At 49.3% G+C, this 8,386-nt stretch overlaps 1 long non-coding RNA gene across 1 annotated transcript in view; it reads right to left on the bottom strand.

The window, feature by feature from the left end:
• Positions 1-4,835: 4,835 nt before the first annotated feature.
• LOC138866920 (uncharacterized) overlaps positions 4,836-8,386 on the bottom strand; it is a 48,471-nt gene continuing 44,920 nt past the window's right edge. The window contains exon 3 of the long non-coding RNA XR_011399685.1: positions 4,836-4,945. This is a non-coding gene — a long non-coding RNA (uncharacterized lncRNA). The remainder of the gene's footprint in view (positions 4,946-8,386) is intronic.

The raw sequence follows: 8,386 nt of genomic DNA, 5'->3' as shown, positions 1-8,386 counted from the left end.
CTCCCTCTTCCTCCTCATCTCCTCTTGCCCCGTATCCCTCCTCCTCCCTTCGTCCTCTTCCCACTTCCCTCGCCCCATCCCCTCACTTCGTCTCTAATCTCCCTCATCCTATTTCACCCTCAACTCAATTCTGATCTTCGCCAATTAATTCACGACCCCCGTCTCTCATTTCCCTCATCGCCCTTTCTTTCTCCTCCTCCCTCCCCTCACTATCTCACTTTTTTAAATCTACGCACATCTACTCTCTTAGTCTGTTCTCTCTGCTCTCCGTCTCTGTCTACGTCTCTCTCTCATTCTCTCTTGCTCTCTTTTTTTCTTTTTCTTTCTCTTTCTTTCCCTCCTTATTTCCTATTCAAAAACGTTTTTATATCATGTATACAACAATATTCAATTTGCCAACAACTGCAATACAAATATCAGAAATGTATATATAGAAATGTATATAAAGACAAGATAGAGACAAAAAGAGAAGCAAACAGATAGGTAAATAACGAAACAACAAATCCTTAACCCTTTCTATACACACACACACACACACACACACACACACACACACACACACACACACACACACACACACACACACACACACACACACACGCACACACACACACACACACAAAAGAAAAAAAAAAAAAAAAAAAAAAACGCACAAGGCCCATACCTCGATTCCCAAGTTCTGTCCATAATAATATTTTTGGAAAAAAAAGCACATGGGGGGTTTATTTTGATGTCATAAAAATTACGGATGCTTTGTGAATATGGTCGATCATTTTGGTCTTTTCAATTTTCAAATAATGATTTTCATGGTTATATTTTCACTGACCAATCATCAACACAGACGCCATGACACCTCCTCGAGTTGCTACTGATCTAGCCTTCCTCTAACTGTCCCAGCTTGGACTCGTGACCGTATCTGCCAACGGGACGGGATCCTTCAAATCCGTGGGGGAAAAAAATTACTCTTTCAGAATCCTTAGTACATTTTGATGAAGCAAGTACCATCCTACTATGACCGACCCCCCCCCTCCTACACCCCCACCCCTCAGGCCATGACGTAAGTATCATCCTACTATGACCGACCCCCCCCTCCTACACCCCCACCCCTCAGGCCATGAAGCAAGTATCATCCTACTATGACCGACCCCCTCTCCTACACCCCGACCCCTCAGGATCCTTAGTACAGACCATGACGTAAGTATTATCCTAATATGACCGACTCTTCTACACTCCAACTCCGATCCCACCCACACTCTCCAACCCAGGATCTTGGCCACGCCCACACACAATTTGGAAGGCGGCTGAGTGGGCGGATGGGCGGACGGCAATCGTGCGCGGATACTTCAGAGGCCGTCTCTCGCACTTCCCTTTTCCCGGCCTTACTTCCCTCTCTTCCCTCGCATTTCCTTGTTTCTTCTTTTTCTTCTCCTTCTTCTTTTTCTTCTTCTCCTTCTTCTTCTCCTTATTCCTTTTCTTCTTCTCCTTCTTCATCATCTTCTTTTTTCTTCTTCTTCTTGTTCTTCATCTCCTCCTCCTCCTTCTCCTCCTCCTTCTTTTTCTCATCCTCCTTCTCCTTCACCTACTCTTCCTCCCTATCTATTCTTTCTTTTACTTGCATCATGTTTTCCTCTATCTATCTTTGCGTAATTAATCATCCACCCTCTTTATCCCTCCCTTCATTAATTATTCTATTTCCCTATCCAAGGAAGATTTTTCTTTTATTCCTCTTCTCCTATCTACATTTTTTTCTCTTCTCCTCCCTTTGTCTTATTCCAACTGCCGCATTTTTCCCCAGTTCTTATCTCTCCCTTTCTCCAAGTGTTCATTAATGCATTCGTCCTCCTGTTGGTCTTCTTTTTCTCTCACTTCATCTTCCTTTGTATTCTCTCTCTCTCTCTCTCTCTCTCTCTCTCTCTCTCTCTCTCTCTCTCTCTCTCTCTCTCTCTCTCTCTCTCTCTCTCTTTCTCCTTCTCTTCATCTCCCTCTCGTCTTCTTCGCGCCCCATTTCTTTCTTTTTTTCCTATTCTCCTGCATTATTTCCTCCTCAGGTAAAAAAAGAATAAAAAAAGAGAGAAAAAAATTATCAGAATCGTATAAATCAAAGACTCCCCCCTCTACCCACTCACCCACTCTCTTCCCTGTTCCCTCACCTCTCTCTTGCCCACTCGCCTCCTCATCCACCATGTCCTCTCACCCCCTCTCACCCAATGATCCCCTCATCACCCACTCACCCTTGTCGCCCACTCACCCTCCTCCTTGCCGCCTTCACCCTACTCACCCTTCTTGCTCCCTCACCCCACTCACCCTCCTTCCCCTCTCACCCCACTCACCCTCCTTGCCCCCTCACCCTACTCACCCTCCTTGCCCCCTCACCCCACTCACCCTTCTTAACCCCTCACCCCACTCACCCTCCTTGTTTCCTTAACCCCTTTCACCAACCCACCCTCTTACCGTCCTCGTTCCCTTACCACTTCACACCCACTGACCTTCTCACCCACTCACCCATTCACCCCCCTTCTCCTCCCTTTCTCTCCCCTCACCCACCTTGACCCTCACCCCCTCACCCCACCCTCACCCCCTACCTCGCCCCTCACCCCCATTCACCCCCACCCTTACCTCGCCCCTCACCCCCATTCACCTTCACCCCCAACCTCGTCCCTCGCCCCTCATCCCCACCCTCACCCCTTACCTCGCCCCTCACCCCCATTCACCCCCACCCTCACCCCCTTCCTCGCGCTCCCTATCTCCGAAAGCGAGGAGTCGGCTGGTTGCCAAGTCGAGGAAGAGGCTTTCCAAATTTCCCTCCTAGATCAGCTGGGGACGAGGTGGAGGGAGGGAGGGAGGGTAAGTGGGGCAGGGGAGGGAGCGGGCGAGGAAGGGTGATGAAGGGAGGGAGGGTAAGAGGGGTGGGGGGGCGTGCGAGGAAAGGTGATGGAGGGAGGGAGGGTAAGTGTGGGGCGGGGGGGCGTGCGAGGAAGGGTGAGGGGAAGCAGCTTCTCCTCCCGTCCCTTCCCCTCCTTCTCTTCTCTCTACCCTTTTCCCCTCTTTTCGATCTTGCCTCTTTCGCTCTTCGTCCTTTGTGTCTATGTCCCTATCATTCTCTCTTCCACTCTATTTTCCTTTTCCCTTCCCCTTTATTTGTTCTTCTCCCTCCTTCCCTCACCCTTTCATCACCTCCCTTCTCCTCTCCCTCCCTTTCCATCTCCCTTCCCTCTCACTCTTCTCCTTCCACCAGCCTCCTTGCTCTCCTTCCACTCCCCCTTTCTACTTCTATCTTCTATCTCCCCCTCGCCCCTTTCTGCTTCCTCCTTCCTTGTTTTCTTTCTCCACTACCTCTCCCTCTCACTCATCCATCTTACTCTCCTTCTGCCACTGCTTCACCATTCCCTCTCCCTCCATCCACTCTCCCTCTCCCACTCTCCCTTCATCCACTTCCATTCCTCTCCCACCTCCTCCACTTCATCCTTCTCCCCCACCATCATCTCCCCTCCATCCCTCTCCCACCATCCCCCACCACCATCACCCCCATCCTCCTCCTCCTCCTCCTCCTCCCGCCTCCATCCCTCTCTCCCACCTCCTCTCCCTCCCTCCCCTCGCCGCCGCTCCCCCCCCCCCCCCTGCCGTAAAGACGCCGGGCGGGAATCCGGGCCGGAGATTCCAGGCCTCGTTCCTGCGCGGGAATGGTGTGTCTCCGCTTCCTCCTTTGACGCTCATCAGGCCGACTCTTAATAAGGTGGTAATAACGCCTGGTTGGCTGGCTGCCTCGTCCGCCCGTGCGCTCCCTCGCTCGCTCGCTCGCTCGCTCGCTTGTGTCCCCCATCTCTCTTTTATTTTCCTTCTTCTTCTTCTCTTAGTCATCATTTTAGTCTTCCTCTTCTTTTTTTCTCGTTTCGCTCGCTCGCTTGTGTCCTCTCTCTCTTTCTTTTCTTGTTCTTCTTCTTGTTCTTCTTATTCTCTTAGTCATTTTAGTCTTCCTCTTCTTTTTTTCTCGTTTCGCTCGCTAGCATTGTGTTCGCTCTCTCTTTTTCTTGTTCTTCATTTTCTTCTTCTTCTCTTAGTCATCTCAATCTTCATTATCTTCCCTCAGTCTTCTCCTTTTTCTTTACTTCTCTTCTCTTTATTTCTTTTATTTTCTCCTCTCAATGCTGTCCCCTTTTCTATTTTCCCTCACTCTATTTTGGTCTCTTTTGAATTTACTTCCGCTACCTGGGAAACGGAGACAGGCGTGAGACAAAGAGAGAGAGAGAGAGAGAGAGAGAGAGAGAGAGAGAGAGAGAGAGAGAGAGAGAGAGAGAGAGAGAGAGAGAGAGAGAGAGAGAGAGGGAGAGGGAGAGGGAGAGGGAGAGAGAGAGAGAGAGAGAGAGAGAGAGAGAGAGAGAGAGAGAGAGAGAGAGAGAGAGAAAGAAAGAAAGAAAGAAAGAAAGAAAGAAAGAGAGAGAGAGAGAGAGAGAGAGAGAGAGAGAGAGAGAGAGAGAGAGAGAGAGAGAGAGAGAGAGAGAGAGAGAGAGAAACGACTCAAAGGGAGTAAATCAGAGACATCCAGATACGACCAGGCAGCGCTCAGACGCAGACATAAGTCATCCCGACACCCAGGGGCGGGCGAGCATACGTACATACACACACACACACAAACACACACACGCACCCCCCCACACACACACACACAACACCCCCACACCCACACCCACACACAACCCCCTCCCCCCACACACACACACGCACCACACACACACACACACACACACACACACACACACACACACACACACACACACACACACACACAACCCCCCCGACCCCCCCCACACACACACACACAAACCCCCCTCCCCCTCCCCACACGCACACACACACACGCACACAGAGCAACACTTCACACGCCATTATCATCACCTCACCCCGAGTCGCAGTTCCTCCCCGCTCGTCTCCGGGAGATGCTCACCAACTGAAAGAGGAGAAAAGCATTCGAGTTAGTTCATGTCAACGACCACGGCGAGAGGAATCAAGCGATCTAAATTATGCGCGACGCTAAATCATGTTTATGAACAGAGGTGAACGTCGTACAACACTAAATCATGTTTATGAACAGACATGAGCGTCGTACAACACTGAATTATGTTTATGAACAGATGTGAACGTCGTACAACACTGAGTTATGTTGATGAACAGAGGCGAACGTCGTACAACACTGAGTTATGTTTATGAACAGAGGTGAACGTCGCACAACACTAAATCATGTTTATGAATAGAGGTGAACGTCGTACAACACTTGAGTTATGTTTATGAATAGAGGTGAACGTCGTACAACACTTGAGTTATGTTTATGAATAGAGGTGAACGTCGTACAACACTTGAGTTATGTTTATGAATAGAGGTGAACATCGTACAGCACTGAGTTATGTTTATGAAGAGAGGTGAACGTCGTACAACACTGAGTTATGTTTATGAATAGAGGTGAACATCGTACAGCACTGAGTTATGTTTATGAATAGAGGTGAACGTCGCACAACACTAAATCATGTTTATGAATAGAGGTGAACATCGTACAGCACTGAGTTATGTTTATGAACAGAGGTGAACGTCGTACAACACTTAGCCATGTTTATGAACAGACATGAGCGTCGTACAACACAATCATGTTAGTGAAAAGACAGCGAGTAAATAACATCCATAATAATAATTACCAGCGTACCAATAATCATAATATCGATAAAAAAAACACAATACAGCCACGCGGTCGATAAATCAATGGGGAGAGGGCGGGGGAGGGGGGTATTACACACCATGGGAACGAGCCATCCTCCACCCCTTCCCTTCCCCCCCCTCCCCTTACCCTCCCTAACCCCCCCCCCCCCCCGTTCGCAAGAATTAGGAGGTCTCCCTGGGCAAGCCTTTAAGCAGAGGCCCCCCCCCCCCAGAGCACTCCCCGGGGTCTGATCAAGCCGTGGCAAGTATTGATCATTTTGATTGGCCCTTGCAACTACGCCGAGCGCTGATCATTTTGACTGCAACCACTAATCACACGATTGGTCCTTGCAACTACTAATCCCATGATTGGTCCTTGCAACGACAAGGGCTGACCATTCCCATTGCAACCACTAATCACACGATTGGTCCTTGCAACTACTAGTCAGTCAAACGATTGGTCCTTGCAACTACTAGTCAGTCAAACGATTGGTCCTTGCAACTACTAATCCCACGATTGGCCCTTGCAACTACGCCAAGCACTGATCGTTCCCATTGCAAACACTTATCCCACGACTGGTCCTTGCAACTACTAATCCCACGATTGGTCCTCCAGTCTCTTCCAATTATAGTTCACCCTCTAAGCAGGATTAGGGGGGAAAAAGGTGTCCACAGTGTCCACAAGGTCGCAACGGTCTTTTCCTTTCTCGGAGTCAGTCTCGCGACAAATAAGTTTTACAGTCTGTGATTCTGAGCGCAGAGGATACTCGGTGCACTCGGAAGGCGACTGTGTCTTCAAGTTACTGTGCACTGTGCAAGTATCATTGCAATGCGCAATGTATAAGATCTAGATCACCTAGATCTTATATGTTATAATAGGATAATAGATTATAATAGGATAATAGATAATAGGAGAGAAGGAAGGGGGAAGAGGGAGGGAGAGGAAGAGAGGGAGGGAGAGGAAGAGAGGGAGGAAGATGGAGATGGAGAGAGGGAGGGAGGGGGAGGGAGAGAGAGAAAGAGTGAGAGAGAGAGAGAGTCCTGATAAAGGACTTCACCATCCTCCCCTCGCCCGTGCTCTTGCTCCTACACCTCCTTCTGTTCTTAGCCCTGTTCCTACTCTTCCTCGTGTTCTGTTCCTGTCCCTGCTTTGTTCACACTCCTACTACTCCTGCTGTTGTTCCTGTTCTTCCGCCTTCTCTTCTTTTCCCTTTCCTTTTCATCTCATTTCATCCATTAATATTTTTGATATTCTTTTTCTACCCCCTCCTCCCACCATAATTCCCACTCTCTTCCTCCTTTTTCCCCTAGACTTCTCTATCGTCTATTTCCTTTTCCTCCCTATTCTTTTCTCCTTCTTCCTCTTCCTCTCTCGTCCTACTTCTCCTTCCTGCCCTACTCCACCTCCATCCCTACCCCCACCCACCCCAACATAAGGACAACACCCAAGAAGAACGAAAGCCCCCCTCCCCACCCATCCTTCTCCTCCCAAAGCCCCTCACCCCACCCCACCCTCCTTCGCCTCCCAAAGCCCCCTCACCCCACCCCACCCTCCTTCGCCTCCCAAAGTCCCCCCTCACCCCCACCCCTCCTCTCGCCTCCCAAAGCCCCTCCCTCACCCCCACCCCTCCTTCGCCTCCCAAAGCTCCCCTCACCCCACCCCACCCCTCCCTCCCCTCCCAAAGCCCCTACCCCCCCAACCCTCACCCCCCTCCTTCGCCTCCCATATCCTCGCTGTCACACCAATGGCAGGAGAACGCGACTCGAGCACGCCCTGTACGTGATGTCGGCACGGGCGGCACGTTCCCCATTACCCCCCCCCCCATCGTCGTAGGGGAGGAGAAAGTGTGAGAAGGGGAAATGGGGGAAGAGTAAAGGAAAAGGGAAAAGGGGAAGGACAAAGGGAAAAATGGGAAAAGAGGAAAGGGAAGAAAGTGTGAGAGGGAGAAAGGGAAAAAGGGAAAAAAACGGGAAGGAGAAATGGAAAAGGGGATAGGGGAGAAAGTATGAGAAAGGGGAAGAGGGGAGGAGAAAGGGAAAAGGGGAAGGAGAAAGGGAAAGGGGAAAGGGGAGAAAATTTGAGAAGGGGAAGTGGGGAGAAAGAGAAAGGGAAAAGGGGAAAGGGGAGAAAATGTGAGAAGGGGAAAAGGGAAAATTGAAGATAGTGTGAGAATGGGAAAATGTTAAGGGGAAGGGGGAAGGGATGAAATGGAGAAAGGGGGAAAATATGAAAAGGGCAAGACGAAAAAGGAAGGGGAAAATTAAGAGGAAACAGATAAAAAGAAAAAAAGGAGAAGAGAGGCAAGAGAGACGGGGGAGGAGAAGGGAAAAAAGAGAAGAAAAGGTAAAAAAGGAGGAACGGTAACGATAAAAAGAAACAGAAGAACATGAAAGAAAAAAAAGAAAGGGAAATAGGAAAACAATACAGAGAATACTGAGAAAGAGTAAAGGAAAAGAGAGAGAAGGGAGAAATTAAAGAAAAGGTAAAATAGGGAAGGGAAAATACAGAAAGGGAAAAAGACGGAGACGGAAGAGGAAAAGGAGAGCAGGGGACGGTGGCAGTGTTAAAGAAGAGAAAAGATGGATGGATAGAGAGATTGTGTGTGTGTGTGTGTGTGTGTGTGTGTGTGTGTGTGTGTGTGTGTGTGTGTGTGTGTGTGTGTGTGTGTGTGTGTGTGTGTGTGTGTGTGTGTGTGTGTGT

This window comes from Penaeus vannamei, chromosome 27, assembly GCF_042767895.1.
Source record: "Penaeus vannamei isolate JL-2024 chromosome 27, ASM4276789v1, whole genome shotgun sequence".
In the NCBI taxonomy this organism is placed as follows: domain Eukaryota; kingdom Metazoa; phylum Arthropoda; class Malacostraca; order Decapoda; family Penaeidae; genus Penaeus; species Penaeus vannamei.
This window is presented reverse-complemented; position numbering and strand designations above follow the sequence as displayed.